Genomic DNA, 17,508 nt, shown 5'->3' with positions numbered 1-17,508 from the left:
TTATTAAATCAAGATTTCCAAATGGTCAAGTTGAAATCACCCTTTCGTAAATTTTACGGACGCCCTTATACGAGTTCATTAACTGTTATGGAATATCCGTTTCACAAATTATAGTGGACATCTTCCTTATGTCGTTACTATAATCTCGTTCCCTTTTCACTAATGTGATCTACTGAGTTAGACTTATTACCGTTTTTGTACTTACATGAGCTCTATGACGGGTGCCACATGTAGAGCAGGATCTGCTTACTCCCGGAGAACCTGAGATCAAATTTATTCGACAGCTCAATTGAACGTTTATAAACTAATTGAAACATGTTTTTATAGTTATAAGCCTATGAAGATACAAACATGGCATTATTATTATACATGATGTAAAAAACACTTTTGGTTTATCAAATATTTTCTGAACGATATGGTTCATATAATGAATATAATAGACAAAAAAGGAGGAGAAAGAGTTCCAACTACATATTGACCTGTGTGCCAATTACAATATCCGTATTATCATTCTTGTGTCGAAATCTTGGTTAATGGGCTGGTGCATACAGGTTATTGTTCAAAAAGAAAATTGAAAGTGCAGTGATTGGTGGATTCATTATCATAAGTTGGATATCAATTTTCGTGGGTTTCGTGGGTCCAGGTGAACCACGGTTTCCAATGCTCAACGAATTGTAAATTGTCTGTAGGCTTGGTATGCAGAGATTGGTAAAACCACGAAATCCAATATCAACGAAATATTTTTCCCCACTCCACGAAAAATTAGTACCCATGATAATAAATGAATTGTCAGTAACTGAAGACGATGTTGTTAAGGGCTCATTTTTTATGTGAACTAGAATAGAAAAATTAGGAAAAAAAATCATTTGTTTTAAAAAGTTCGAAATATCAACTTTATAAAAATTTCAATCGATAAGATTGGTATTTATCATGACTGCAAGATGAAGAACATTATTTGAATTGTAACCCGATCATTTAGCTTTGTATATACTTACCGTTAATGTTATTTCTACCATTGGGTTACCATCTTCCTAGTGGACTGTGAATCTCTGGGGCATCAACACCAAAGTAATCATTGCTTTGGCACTGGCATGAAAATACGGATGTTTTAATGTTTAACTGCTGTTACCGAAATTATGGAAGTTATTTTGAATCAAGGAGTATACCTCCCTCATGAAAACTCTTAGACCTATTTCTTGTCAGCTCTTGGCTACATTGTTTATTTCTTTCTTCTGTTTTTATGGTCGGGTTTTTTGTCTCTTTGTCACATCTAACATTTATCTTCGGGTCTTAAAAAGTTTTTTTTTTCTTTTGGCTTCAATCATACCTGACGAGGCATTTATTGTTGGAATGCACATTTGGCGCAGCAAAAATGGTACCGTTATTTTTTTTTTACCAAATAAACGAATCAAAATACGAAGAATATTCAATCTCAATTGCTCATGTCAACGAAGATTATGTACGTTGCCGTAAAACAGAATTAAACAATATTGTTCAGTGCACCAAAAAAGAACAAAAATTGTCATTTGATAACTACGATGTAGTTCATTACACTTTTCAATTAAATAAAAAGCGTTCCGTACGCTGACAAACAACCCCAAGTACATGTTATTAAATTTTTTATAATAAGTTCATATCACATTTAAAAAAGTAGACAAATAAAATTAAAAATAATAACAATAAACAAAAGGATACCATGACTTCTAAAAAAATGAATACAGCACAATATAACAAGGGCGGATCCAGCCATTTTGAATAGGAGGGGGTCCCAACCCAGGACAAGGGGGGGTTTCCAACTATATGTCCCCTTTCAAATGCATTGATCGTCCAAAAAAGGGGGGTTCCAACCCCCGGAACCCTCCTCCTGGATCTGCCGCTGATATAATAGACCAGCCGCCAACTTCAAACTTCTCAGAAAAATGGCATACAAACATAGAAAAACAAACAGTGCGTGATCAAGATAGTCAGCTGGTCTCGTGAGAACAAGATGAGATGTTGGTTTATGTGTAGGATACAACAGCTTCCATGTTTAATTAAAACACATGTATTGATAGTTATTGACTATATATGTGTCATCATCTAGAATAACCAACAAACCAAAACTTAGCTATATAAGGTTTTTAAATTTATAAAGAATATCTCAAAAAATTTTGGTTACATAGAAGTAATAACGTCACACTAAATATATTCGTTGTTTAATTAACAAGCTAATTAATATCTATATTGTATATGCTAATAATAAAGTTAGTGCCACTGCTACTATGGTTCCAACAAAGAGCGTAATATAAAACATACAAGTCCTGTTTCTAGACAATTTTCTTTTCTTGTACGAATCACTCCCGACAGACTGGAAGAAGAAAAATGAAAAACATCAATGAATGTTCTGACTGACTGTAAAGGACCAACCATATATTAAAAGTGGATGATAAATAAAAACAATTTGGCCAAGCAAAACACAAAAAAAAATATTCTGAATCAAGATTTCCCCATACCTTAAAATCTTAAATATTGGAGGAAAAAATTAGTGGTAAAATAAAAACTACTGACTCAAACCCTTATTACAGAAGAGCGAATCAGAGTTGATTGCAATCATGCGAGTTACAGTATTTTGAACAACAATTTGTTTATAGTCGCCGTCAGCTGAAATTCGTAACGGTTATCGGTAAAAATAATCTAAACTATCAATCGCGTTCACTCGAGATATAGTTTTTCACATTCCATTCATAAATCGCAAAAAGAAAAACCACTACGTTGCTTCGTGTGGATTATACAAGCCCACCCGAACCCTGTACCCCCTTCCCCCTCTTACCAACTCACGGTTTCTATCTGCAGCTTTTTCTATTGGGTTTTTTGTTGTTTGAATTTTGGTCTTTTGTATATTTTTTGTCTTTTAACAAAACATGGTCAAACTAAATTTTTAGACTTATACATATGACAGTGATTTTTTTTTATATCTTCCGGCTTTCTTTTTCCGACTTTTCATACCACATGTACCCGACATAGGTGGATCCTGATACACCTATTGTGCGTACATAAGCCAATAAAATTGAGAATGGAAATGGGGAATGTGTCAAAGAGACAACAACCCGACCATAGAAAAAATAACAGCAGAAGGTCACCAACAGGTCTTCAATGTAGCGAGAAATTCCCACACCCGAAGGCGTCCTTCAGCTGGCCCCTAAACAAATAATATACTAGTTCAGTGATAATGAACGCCATACTAATTTCCAAATTGTACACAAGAAACTAAAATTAAAATAATACGTAACAAGACTAGCAAAGGTCAGAGGCTCCTGACTTGGGACAGGCGCAAAAATGCGGCGGGGTTAAACATATTTATGAGATCTCAACCCTCCCCTATACCTCTAGCCAATGTAGAAAAGTAAACGCATAACAATTATATTTATTTGCTGGTCTCAAATGACCAAAAGCTAATTATTTAAGTCAAAACCTCTAATTGATTACCTTTTCTTTGATGTTCTTAATTTCTTTATTTGTATGATAAGAAGTAATAAACGCTTTCCCATCATGGTCTTGTACGGAAATATTCTCTACTACTTTTCCATGCGGAGAAATATAAACATGCTGAACTGTTCGCCGGAACTGCGATAGCCAAGGAGCACTTGTACCTTTTGATTTCATATCAAAATGACCGTAGTTAGACTGAACAGCAAATCCGTCTTGATCGTACTTGCAGCCTTCTTTGAGCCAATCGTTTGCCTTTACAAAAATGAAATTGCTATGTCCAGGAAATGACGAATATGATAACGAAGAATCGTATTTGTATTTTGGTAGTTCATCGCTACTAAGGTTTATTTCGGAATGCAAATGTATATTAGGTTTAGTATCACCAGGCTTGATTTTATCGTTTTTGTTTTCTTTTGTCGTATTAGTTTTTGTTGTATCATTTGGAACCTTACTCACACTAGCACTACCACTACCACTAGTAGCAGACGGTTCGGATGCAGTGTCTTGTGATTCCGTCGACAATTTAATCAAACTTTGATATGAACCATCAGAGGTAGAAGTATCGTCAACACTTTCATTCATTCGGTTGTTATCTAAAGTATTCGTCAAACAAGCATAACATGGATGATTAATTTTTATAAATGATTTGGGTATTTTTCCGTAAAGATTTTGTCTGAGGTCAGTCTTTAATTCATCTGCAGCTTTCAAATTTTGATTTTTATCATTTGGTATGTCATACGTTTTCCCATCTTTTCGTATACATGATTTAATTCCCTTTTCAGTAATGTAAGTAACTGGCGAGTGCACTTCTGCAGTAGTTTTTGTTATATTTAGATGAGTTTTTGCATTTAAATTTTGCTTAAGCTGAAAATGACCATCAGAAGTATTTTCTCCTTGTTCATTTCCAGTAGAGCTTTGTTTCTCTTTTTCATTTTTGATATCTCCATTAACATTAATTGTCGTAATGTTTTCATAAATATTATAATTATCGAAACCAAATGTCGATTCTGCGCTGTTAATGATTTCCGGTTCTTCGCAGAATCCAACAGATCGTCTGCTTGTTGTTGTCATTGTTTTTACATGGTACTTCGAAACTTTTTTTCTGAAAAAAAGGTAAACAAATTAAATTACTCAATATAATATAAAACGAGTGAAGAGGTATTAAACTTATGTTGTTTAACTTAATTTTTATTTGTAAATGGGTTATTTTAAAATGTATCTAAATTAATTATCAATGTAACAGAATCAAAACTATATGTTGACCGTGTGAAACGCATATAGTTGCCGTTCTTTTACCGCCTATGTTTTTTTTTTTTTGTTTTTGTTTTTGTTTTTGTTTTTTTTTTTTGTTAGAAGTAAATTAATAAGTTCCAAATGAATTTAGCAGTGGCAAACCTTCTTCTCTTATTTGAAATTAACAGATTATTTGCATAAAACAGCGTTAATTCTCGAGTTAGTAGCTTATGTTGAGCCTACCTTTTAAAAGAAAGCGCCCGGGTTTTTTTTTGCATATGTTTTAGGAGACTGAGTCGGTTGTTGTTGTTTAGTGTGGAATGATGTACTGTCAAGTGATTCGTGTTGCCCATGTCATGTAATTGTAATAGTAAATAACTATATATATATATATACTTAGAGTGAAGGGGAAAACAGCTGTTTGAATTCTTTCATTCATTTGATAGTTATTTTAAAGATGACAAATCTGAGGTACATGTAAACAAGAGAAATATCTAAAACAAAACGTCGACAGAGGCTGATTGTATAAAAGTTTACTAGTGTAGATTTTCTTTTTGTATGTGGATGTGGTATGATTGCCAAATGAGACAACTGTCCACAAGAGACCAAAATGACACAGGCATTAACAAGTATAGGTCACCGTACGGCCTTCAACAATGAGCAAATCCCATACCGCATAGTCAGCTATAAAAGGCCCCGATAAGACAATGTAAAACAATTCAAACGAGAAAACTAACCGGGCCTTATTTATATTGAAAAAATGAACGAAAAACAAACATGTAACATATAAACAAACGACAACCACTGAATTACAGGCTCCTGACTTTTGTGTCGACTTTTAAAAAGTCTATACTACCTATTATAAATAATTATGAACAAATAAATTTATAAAATTGAATGCATCCTTAATAAATAAATTAATTTGACGCCAATCATTGAAAACTGTGTAAACTATTTACACGAATGATGGTACATGTATGCAACCATTTTTTTTATAAATTATATATACATGCATGTATATCACATTTTTTCTAATAGCTATTCATAATAATAGCAGAATCCTGTATTCTGCCAATATTAATACAATTTGAAAGCTTTATTAGTGTTTAATTTGTTATAATGGTTGCTAGGATGTGAACGATAATGTACGCTCAAGTAATGGAAGTTTGAATGAAATAGCATATTAGACTTATATAAAAACACCATGTTCCCATATTCCAAAAGAAATTGTGCTATGACCTAATTGACTTTCACACGAGAAAATAATCGATGAACCTCAAAATTGTGTTATAATTGCATACTGTTGGTTAAATTGTAATTCGTGATTAGCTTTGTTAAATAATACATGTATGAAAACCATGTTATGGTACGTCAGACGCAACGTGTGGGCTAGAATGTGTGAGAAATTTGGAAAAGTAAACAAAAGATATAAATGTACATGTAACTGTCAATTTGAATAATTGCACGTATAGTAGTTTTAGAGATATATGTGTGAAGTTATTGATATCGTTTGTTGCTTGTTTCATCCCTTTATTTTGATGTACCGAAGGCGTAAAAAGCCAGGCTCTACGACTCTTTTTACGCAAAAAGCTTCCGCGTAACACTCGTAACTCATGAACAATTCAGTATTTTTTAAAAGCTTACAATCAATTTTAATCGTAATATATTTTGTAAAAATAATTGCAGTCTGGCATTTAGACACAGATCGCAAGGGGAACATTATTTGTATCCCTTAAATGGGGTGCTTACGCATATTATTACAGCACGCGACACCGAGTCCAAAAGCTCCCTTAACGACCAGACTTGACTGCGTTCTATATATGCTTCCATTACTGCCAGATTTGCAGGGATAATATTCAATATACACTGTATAAGTGCATCTGGACATATTTCTATAACTTACTAGTAGCTTATTCTTGTTCAGACATTTTTGCCAATTTGTGTTGAGGGCTAATAAATACGTTTTAATTCAAATTGAGGACGTAAAATCCAATGCATCATCGGTTGGGAGAGTCCTTCACTCATTATAAGTATAAACAGATCTGTGCCTAAACAATTTAAATCCCTTCCGAATGTTAATGAAACCACTATAAGAAATCAAGGATAAGCCATATTGTATACGTCAAGAGTAGGGGGTGTCTAAAAAAAATTAGGGCTTTTCTTAAACCTTGCACACTTGATCCCTGTAATATGTAGATATTAACCAATTTAAAGAAAAAAAAAATAAAAGGTCACCGACCATATAAATAAAAATTTGAACCTTAAAACAACATACACTTATTAATAAGGTCATTTAGTATAGAATAATATATATAGGGAATATAGTAACCTTTAAGTCGTAGTTTCATTCTAAAATAAACTCATGACCGAAATCACTATATTTTATATGTGAAGTACTTTATTTATTATAAGACTTAATGTTTGCACAAGAAGTTTGAAATCATATTGTTTTCATAATTCTTAAAATATTTCTTTCGGCACTGTCGCTTTTCCTTTATTTGGCTCATAGTTTGGTCTGCATATATCTTAAAACGTTCCAAGTACAATGTACGTTAATTCTTAAAATGTTAATGAATTGTATATTAATTAGTTCTAATACTTACCTTTTCAGATCTGTCTCATTTGAAATATAACTTCAAATGACAAGCTCATTTCTAAGTCCCATTATAACGTTAACTGTATGTCCGAATAAAGAAGATAGTATATTTAAATACTAATAAACAGAATGTAAAATGTTGTCAAATAAATGAAAATAACACTAAAGAAAGCCAACCCACGTCTTTTTGCCTCATCCGAAGGGCATTTTGTTTTATTATTGAATATACCTTGTGACATTGATGATCAGGCACACACTCGAGTTATGTTTAAATGTTCTCGCTATCTTAATTTAAATCTAAAGAGTTACATTGTACATTTAATATTAGACTTTCAAATGCACCAGTAAGGTTAAGCCTTGTGGCTGTACGACAGTATTGACACTATCTGATATGTAAAAAATAACCTTTAAGCAATTATTGATAAATAAAAATGCAAATTCTTTACATTGCTGCATTGACAACTGTACTGTTACTTTCAATGCATTTTGGAAAAAAAGGTTGTTATAAATTGGCCAGGGAATACGAATTTTATGGTATATTTACACTTTTTAAGAATATTTGATTGTATTATTAATATGATAAAGATATTATTAAAATAGTTAAGACATTATTAAAATAATAGAGATATTATTATTATGTTATTTAATATCTTGAGATAAAGGTGTTTTTTTTTTAAATTTCTTAATGTATATGTTTTCAAAATTAACTATAACCTGCAAACCATTTTCTAATGTTTTAAACATATATCAGAGCATTTTAGAACACATATTTTGAATTTTTTTACCATAATGTTTATAAAACATACGCATGATCCCGCATCCTTTATGTTTGCCAAGAAAGCATTACAAAGAGTCCAGGAAACAGAACTATGAATATGAATTTGAAAAATAGAAAAATAATGTAAAAAGCGACAAAAAACAAACTACAGTCCACAAGACACCAACAAATACGGGAGGGGGAGGCGATTATCTCGTGTGCACTGTGAAGGTACAGCAAAATGTCCCCATTCAAATGGATTGGTCGTTCATAAGAGCTCCAACCCCTTGAACCCCCTTGATCCGCCACTGGAGAAACTAGATTTTTAGCAGTTAACGTTTAAAAAAATTATAAGAAAGGAATATTTCAATTCTTATCAACTTTCAATTCATAATTATTAAAACAAACACCTAATTGATATGCATTATGTATTTAAAAACTAACAATACAAAGATACGTTACAAACATAATGTACATGGTAAGCCCCACAGCTAATACGAACTGTGTATTCATATATAGGAACATAAACAATAAAAATGGCTATCTTTATTACTTATGAATTTCATAAGGCTGAATTTCATTCCTCCTATTTGTTAAATTTATTGCTTTTATAGTATGCCCCATTTTAGAAATAATAGATAGTAAAAAGTGTCAATTTGACATATGTTTTTTTATTTATTTATATCTATTTTTTTACAATTCAAAAATTTGCAATGATCATTGTATCTATTTATTTGCAATTCTGTTCTGCAAAATGTTTTTTGCATGCATCTATAAAATGTTCGTAATAAACATGAATTAACTTGCAGTAAATGCACAGTTTGATATTTTTTGTTTTAAGGCCACTTTAAAACGCCATTTTTGGGCTATTTTGAGGCCGCCAGTTTTATTGGTTGAGGAAGCCGGAGCGCCCGGAAAAAACCACCGACGGAAAAGAAAGTGCATAAAAATACGCTTTCACGTATACATTAAAAAATATGGAAGAACCGTACGATTTGATTTGTCTTCAATTCAATTTTTATAGAATGACTACAAATATACGGTTGACTGCCAGTCACTGCAAGCAAATCTAGTGCCACACACTCCGAAACAGCGGTAACGACCTCTTTGTTACTTAACGTTGAATTTATTTAAGGAATGACTGTATACAATATTTTTTGCTGTCTATGAAATTATGTCTATGGGCTGATAACAAAATGACGTCAGCCAATCAAAAGACGCGTTACATCCAAAGTTAAATTATATAAACATGTATTGACATGATTGTTTTAGCGAAGCAACGTCACCATTGTTTTACGGGTTGTTCAAAACTAGTTTCAAAGACTTTGTGCGGTCGCAATCGAGGCTCTGAGTTTGTTTGATTTAAAACTTTGATGTTGGTTTTTTTTCAAGATTCTTATTACCGTTTTAAAGATTAACATTTTTATTTTGAACATTTTTAAAGATCTGCTTTATGGGGATCGGTCTAAGTGGTTACTGTAATCACTTGCCAGTCAACACTGAGGATGTGAGTTCGAACCCCACTCATGCGGGTGCACTCGACTCCAATCTTAATTCACAAGGATTGTTAGTTATCCGGGCTTTCCAGCTTCCTCCACCAATAAAAACGGACTGCCACGAAATAGCCCAAAGGCTGTGCTTAAAAGTGGCATTAAAACAAAATATCAAATCAAATCAAGTAGAAATGAGATAATTACTGCGGTTGAAGCATACCCGGTGTTAATTTTGCTTACGTGTTGTTTATATTGGGATGAATAGGAAATATCTAATTAAAAGTTCCCCTCACAATACGTTCGTCCTGACCAGTAATCGATTTTGCTATTTAACTCGGACATTTTGAAAATATTTATGTAGTACCGTTAATTAATTGTCATAGTTAGTTGTATTGTTAATTTTGTAACATAATAAAATAGATCATTATTGTTAACTGATAACATACTGAAAGCCTACAAAATAATGGTCAGAGTTAATGGTTTGTGACAAAACTTTTGGTCACTAGAACCTGGTGGTCATGGCGCATACGTAGCATTTACACATTCAAGAAATGGACTTAGAATGGTTATCAATACTATTGCAAGCAACAGTTCTGCAATTTCCCGAACCCAAAATTTAGAGAAAAATACCAGAAACAAAACAACTTGCAGGAGACTTTTATATACAAACATATGACTGACACATTATAAGCCTGAAAGTCGTCAAAAACAAAGAGAAAAAATGGGCACCATACTACATATGTATTAATGAAAACTAGACCTCTGCAATCATTAAAGAAATTTTTCCATTTTTATTGCACGAATCATACACAAGAAATCAAGACAGCTTACAAAATAGTTATTTTCACCTATATTGTCATATGGTGGTTTTTTACAACTTGTTACGACATTGGTTTTGCTCAATTTTGAAGTTTGTATAGTGACCTGTAGTTGCTGAAATCAGCGTAATTTGGTATCTGCTTGAAGGTTGTCTCATTGCAGTCCTACCACATTCCGCTTTGTTTTATATAACTGTTTTATTTAACGAACAACAAACTTGACCACAGGTTTGGCTGAGGTTTAGAAATTGGTCACCGTGACTTTTACGTAATGGAAATATAAACCAATGCTTCTGTTTGGCTGTAGTAGATTTGTTAAAACGAACAAATTCAGTGTGTAGTGAAAGCGCTGCGCTCTTTGCACGTTGGAGAAATCATGCAACATATAATTGAGGAGTCTATGCTTGGCATGTTTCAGAGTAAATTTATTTTTGTTTTGCCAATCTAACATACCCATCAAATGGCATTCTAAAGTAAAATGCCTTAATCCGATCAACCTTATTCAGAATCCGCTTTATGGTTCATAATTAAACAAAAACGTATGGGATGCAGGAAATATTTCCACTGGACGTTAAAATAACATTTTACCAATCCAATGTGACATGCCTTTGTAGAGAGATGAAAGTAATTAAGCAATTATTTTCTATTTGCACACTTCTTACAAACCGGCAAATGATCATTAAGTTTCTTCGTAATGAAAACATGTTTGGAAATGCATAAAATATAAATACAGGATATTGAAAACGAAGATAACTATTACTTTTGAATAAGAAAAAAAGAGTTAAAGCCGTCATAATTTATTTTTCTAGAAAATGTGGTACGATTTTCAATGATTCAACTCTTCTCAAGAGACCAAATGATACTAGATATAACAACTATAGATAACTGTACGGCCTTTAACAACGAGAAAAACCCATACCGCATAGTCAGTGCAAAACATAACAAATGTAAAACAATTCAATCAAGTAAACTAAAGGCCTATTTTAGGTACGAATCAAAAAACCAATACGTTACACAGCAATAAATAACAACCACTGAAATACAGGCTTCTGACTTGGGACATATCGAATTTAGGAGAATTTAGCAGGGTTAAATAAGTTTGTTGGTGCATAATCCTCGCCTCAGGGCAGTGGTGTAACAGTGCAACATAAGAACAAACTGTAAAAAATATAGTTGAAAAAGACTTTACCTTACTCATCAGATCGAAACAAATAGAAAATATCTAACAAAAACACAGAGTGGACGTGGATGTGTACTTATACACTCACAGAACAGAAAGTACAGATCTGAGAGTAATCGTAGTTACTGTCAACTAGTTCAAAGCCAATAACAACTAATGAAGTAAGACTAAAATAGTCGACTTCTAGTGAATAATATGGTGTTAGGGTTATGGCATCAGGACATAAACTGCTAATATAAATAAAAGATGTGGTATGATTGCCAATGAGATAACTCTCCACAAGGTACCAAAGAACACAGAAATTAACAACTATAGGGCATCGTACGGCCTTCAACACTGAGCAAAACACATACCGCATAGTCAGAAATAAAAGGTTCCGAACTGACAAATGTAAAACAATTCAAACGAGAGATCTAACGGCCGTATTCATGTACATTACATGAACGAAAAACAAAATTGAGTAACATATGTAACACATCAACAAACGACAACCAATGAATTATAGGCTCTTGACGTGGGACAGGCACATTCATATACTGAATGTGGCGGGTTTGAACATGTTAGCGGGATCCCAACTCTCCCCTAACCTAGGACAGTGGTTCAACAGTACAAAATAAGAACGAACTATAAAAATCAGTTAATAAAGGCTTAACTCATCAGAAGTATACAAATAGAAATACATCTAACAAAAACACTGAGTGCACCAACCAGTGTAAAGTCCATATATTATTTAGATATTGCTGTGTCTTAAATTCTTCATTCAAAAGGCCTGTGGAATCCAGAAATGAAGATTACATTTAAAATGACGATTATACATTATACCAGGATAAAACGTTTTGTTTGTTGCAGAATGCTGAAAAGAAAAATGGACTTCATCAGTTTATACTTTATTTTGTGAAATTTAAGAAACAAATCCTTTGGTGATCTATGTTACATCGTATGGATATATAATATTGTATACTGTAGTACAAAGAAGTATTGTCCGAATATACATGACGTATTAAACATAGATCCTTCACGGACAGATTTAGAAAAATAAATGTTTACTGCTAATGCACCAGTAGATGTAAATATACTAGTAAGTAGACAAGCTTTTCACTTTTTTACATTTTTATTTTATCATTTTTTGTTGTTTCGAAAATGAGTTATTTTCTCCCTACTGCCCTCAAACACAGATGGAACACTTTGTTGGAAGGATCTGTCATACAGTCGTAGGTTGTATCATACCCATACAGCTGTCCACACATTTCACATGTCTTCTCAAATTCCTCGAGCGAATGACTATTTGGTTTATTTCTGCAATAATAAGTATTTGTAAACATATATGTTATAAATAATACCTAAAAAGCAACCACAAAAAAATACCAAACTTTTAATTTGAACAAAAAGTAAACTTTTTAAGTATTAGAAATATACCCACCAATCCACACTGTCTGTGATTTTCCCCCCGTTATTATTTATTCAAAAGTTTGTCAGATGATTCAACTAGTATATGTATTTGTCGTGACTTTGTCGATGTACAATGTAATTATGGACTTATTACCTTAATTGAAACTATAATATTGATACATGTATTTTTGCCAAAACTCATACAGACAAATTTTGGACAGAACAATACATCGCACCCACTATTAACACCTGACTTCCTTACGAAAACAATTTATATTAACCACGAAAGAACAGCCACAAACAGAAAGGCCACTAACAAGAAAGACTTTGTTCGAGGAATGAGGAACTTTTCTTACAAAATGCATGTACTTTAAATGAAAATTTCGTCTGCTAATATATAAAGGTAACTTAAAACCCGCAAGAAAACATTTAATTTTCCGTCAATGTTGCAACAACCACCAAAATCCAATTTGTGGTATTGTAAGCAATTATACTTCTGAATGACCTTACGCTCCACAGTCCAATTTGAGTGGACGTACGCATCTATATGTCATTGTACAATTTGCAACAATCAGTACAAAATAAACCGTACAGACAGCAGTAAATTTAAAACAATTCCAGCGATTCAAGCTTCGGCCTCGAAAAACGAAAACCAACAAGTATGGCAAATGTACCAACAACAACAACAGAATTACCGTTATCCGCCAAAAATATTTTGTTTTTGTGATAAACTGCGACAGTTTGAGACTGTCATCAAAGTGAGAGGGTTAGCGCTATAAAACCAGGTTTAATCCACCATTTTCTACATTTGAAAATGCCTGTACCAAGTCTTGTCCATTCGTTTTTGATGCGTTTTGTTATTTGATTTTGCTATGGGATTATGGACTATCCGAATTGATTTTCCTCTAAGTTCAATATTTTTGTGATCTTACTTTTTGGTACTTTTGTATATTCTGTTAATCTCGTTCCTTCATCTACTAGTATTAAAACCATATGCTTTATGCATTGTAAGAATAAATATCCACATTGCATCTGAAAATCTGAACGGAACAGCCTCACTATAAAGGGGCCTTTCATTCAACTAACTTTTAATTAACTAGTGAGGAAATCTACTTCATGAATACATTATAAGGATTTCTAAAAGTCTACTAATATTATTTATATCCTCATAACAATCTTGCCATTTATATCTTGATTTTTTAAAACATTAAAAAATTGTAAATCTAAGTTATACCTCCTAAATACATGTTTATCTGGTAAATATAAGTCATCGGAACACAAATTATGACGGCTTTGACGCATTCCCCATTTGTATGCTCAATTCTATTTATTGAATGTTGATTGCTTTACGTTCAGTGGGAAATATACATAAGATGAAGATCAACTGGAGTTATACATCATATTAAAGGATATTATTTCCCCATCATTTCCGGAAATTTGCACATCAAATATATTAGAATATTTGCACATCATATAAGAATATTTGCAAATCATATAAGAATACTTGCACATCATATAAGGGTGTGTGCATATTATATGAAAAAACAAGTGCACATCATATAAAAGTGAATAGGCATAACAAAAAGAAAAGGAGATATGGTATGATTGCCAATGAGACAATTGTACACAAGAGACCAAAATGACACAGAAATTAATAACTATGGGTCACCGTACGGCCTTCAACAATGAGAAAAGCCCATAGTCAGATATAATAGGCCCCGAAATGACAATGTCAAACAATTCAAACGAGAAAACTAACGGCCATTATTTGTACATACAAAAAATAACAATAAAGTTTTGGCGTTCCATAATTACGGACGAGATCATTTGGACCTCAGCAGGAAAAGGGTATGTTGTCTAGGAGCAAATATGTTTCCCTTTAACAGATCAATGAATAACAATCTGCAAAGTATAACCGTGTTTAGTTGTAAAACATTTTTTTCTGAAATAAGACTGTCAGGAGCAAAATTGAAACACCTTGATTATAACTTAATTATAAAGACCAATAAAAAAAAAAGATACCAATGGACAGTAAAATGCATATCAGAGAGAAACTAATAAAAACATTAAAAAAATAATAAGGACTCTATACAAAAACACGAACCCCGCCAAAAAAGTGGTGATGAAATTATCTACGTATAAAAATATAATATTTAATTTTATATCGTTGTCTTCTTAAATATTTGTACTTGATTTTTGATATAGTGACGGGGAATGTTTAAAACAGACAGCAACCCGATCAAAGAGCAGACAATTGTAGAATACGTTTGAAGTCTTACCTTCGTACTAAAGTCTCCAGTGGATTCCCTGATGAAATATTGGTCAATAACTGTGTGATCACGAAACATATAACGATTAAAATACCCTGAAATGGCAAAACACACACAATAATTTAAAATTACGCTGTTTTGTTTTGTGCTGCACCTCAAACGTGATACTATAAGAAACATGTCCCTATCATATCTTATAGTGATAGTTCGAATATAATGCAAACAGACCTTCTGCACTATTTTAACTAGTTTTACATGTCTTATCGTTGCAAAATTGCAAATTGTTATTATAATTGTATTCAATTATTCCTAAATCTCTTCAAATATTAGTGTCATCTTTAATAAAAAAAAGTATGTACCTCTTAGTATTTTTCATTCAAAATTGACGACAATCGCAAGGCATTACCAAAATGTATTTCATTTTCAATCAAAGTGCAGCAATTTCTGTTTAGATGGTCCGAGACCACAATTATTTCGTAGTGCATTTCTTTTAGAACATAAATGAAAATAAAAAAAAAAACCACCTGCGCTTTCTCAAAGAAACTTTTACAGTGTGTTGTACTATTTTTGGGACAAATTATATCAAAATTATAGAAAACTTCATCGTCTCTAACTCAAAATATGGACAATTTTATCTTTAGGGCGTCTTGAAATCTTTTGACAGCTTCCGAAGTGCTATTTTTCAACCTTTTTCACCTGGACCAAATCACTACTTTCCTTTAAAATTCTGGACCCATTTTTTTTTACAGTGTAATTTCACCCCCTACGTGCAATTTGAGGTATTAAACATGGAGAAATAAATTTGGAAGGGGTATAAAAATTAATGGCAAGTAACCCACTGTCAACACTAGGGACTATAATCAAAAACGAAAATCAAGGGACGACAATTGTGGTCTCGGACCAGATGATGGGATGGCGTAGGGAGAGGCAATTCTATATCCCTTCCTTACCCTTTGTTGTAATCTGCTTTGTCATTCAAATACATTAAATTATCATTGAGTGTCTTGTTGCAGGTAATCTGAAAGCTCTAAAGTACTAAGAAGCTATATTATATAGACGTTTAAGAAGATTCTGCTATTTTAAATAGCCGACAGCAGTCACACAGCATTCCAAAATAGTATTTATTCCGGTCATGATGCAACATTCATTACTGTATGTCAACATGTGTACATTTCGAGCATACAAATATAGTTATCAGAAATAAATGTTCATTTTTGTTTCATATAAGACTTTTATTTGAAAGCGATGAAAGAGCGCAAATATGTGGTATGAAACAGTGAGCTTCGGTCAACGCTTTTACACACCGGAATTAATTGAGAAAAGAGGGACTCGAATGATTAGTTTGTGTCTTGTTTTGTTAAAGAGGCACGTTTCCGAATAAAATTCAAAATATTTTAGCTTTTTTTCGTTCTGTATAATTAGATATTTAATTCAAATTCAATGATCAGAATATAACAGTAGCATCTGTATTTAGCAAGGTCCCCCTTTTACATAATGTTACATAAATTCTCTTACCTGTAATTTCATTGTCAAAGGATGCTCTAGTGACCAATGCCTGTCGTTAAAGTGGGATCTACCTTGTGAAAAATAAGAAGAATAACGAACGTCTTATACGATTTGAGCAGTTCGATAAAACCATCCTGAATAGTCTTTCTTATGACATCATAACAGATTGAAGACAATATGGGTACTTTATAAAATCAAATATTCAATCAGTATTCAGCAAAATTATAGGCTACATAATTGCGACTATTGTTGGTAAGTTCACCAATTCATTAACACTTATCAAAAATAACGACATCCGATTCATCTAAATGCTTGGTTCATCGACTTATTAAAAATACGACTATTGAATTTATAAAATAATTTCTGTAAATAGTGATGAGAACGTTTTAGGCCAGTGAGTTTCCATTATGCACGAACCTGGCTCCAGTTTCTTCATCCCTTAATAGTCAATAATTTAAGATACCAGATAAGCTATTCATTATAATGTAATTGATTGCGTAAAATTACGTGCACATGTTTGTGTTTGTTATGTCGATTATATCTAAATCTTTTAAGTTCGTTTCTTATAAAATATTTTTAAATTTAGAATCTTTATGTTGTTAGGCAATAGTTTGATTATGATCCTAGAATTTTAAATTGCTGTTTAGAAGTCCTTGTTTTCAGAATTGTTTAAACAATACGGCATAAATATGCGTGCGCTTAAAATTCTTACTAATAAGCTTGACGATACGGATTAAGGGCGAACAAGAGGTTATAAGTTATGCGTTGTTTTCATTTTTGGCAAATGTATTCTATAAT

The 17,508-nt window shown here is 32.5% G+C and overlaps 2 long non-coding RNA genes across 2 annotated transcripts; both read right to left on the bottom strand.

Moving 5' to 3' along the window:
* Positions 1-1,948: 1,948 nt before the first annotated feature.
* LOC143081811 (uncharacterized) lies at positions 1,949-7,565 on the bottom strand. Its single transcript, XR_012980102.1, has 3 exons — positions 7,305-7,565; positions 3,466-4,570; positions 1,949-2,347 (listed from the first exon to the last, which is right to left on the bottom strand). It is a non-coding gene; the product is annotated as an uncharacterized LOC143081811 (long non-coding RNA).
* A 4,851-nt stretch (positions 7,566-12,416) lies between these two features.
* On the bottom strand, positions 12,417-16,883 carry LOC143081810 (uncharacterized). The gene is made up of 3 exons (XR_012980101.1): positions 16,720-16,883; positions 15,214-15,299; positions 12,417-12,841 (listed from the first exon to the last, which is right to left on the bottom strand). It is a non-coding gene; the product is annotated as an uncharacterized LOC143081810 (long non-coding RNA).
* Between the last annotated feature and the right edge of the window lie 625 nt (positions 16,884-17,508).

Source organism: Mytilus galloprovincialis, chromosome 7 (assembly GCF_965363235.1).
Source record: "Mytilus galloprovincialis chromosome 7, xbMytGall1.hap1.1, whole genome shotgun sequence".
In the NCBI taxonomy this organism is placed as follows: Eukaryota; Metazoa; Mollusca; class Bivalvia; order Mytilida; family Mytilidae; genus Mytilus; species Mytilus galloprovincialis.
This window is presented reverse-complemented; position numbering and strand designations above follow the sequence as displayed.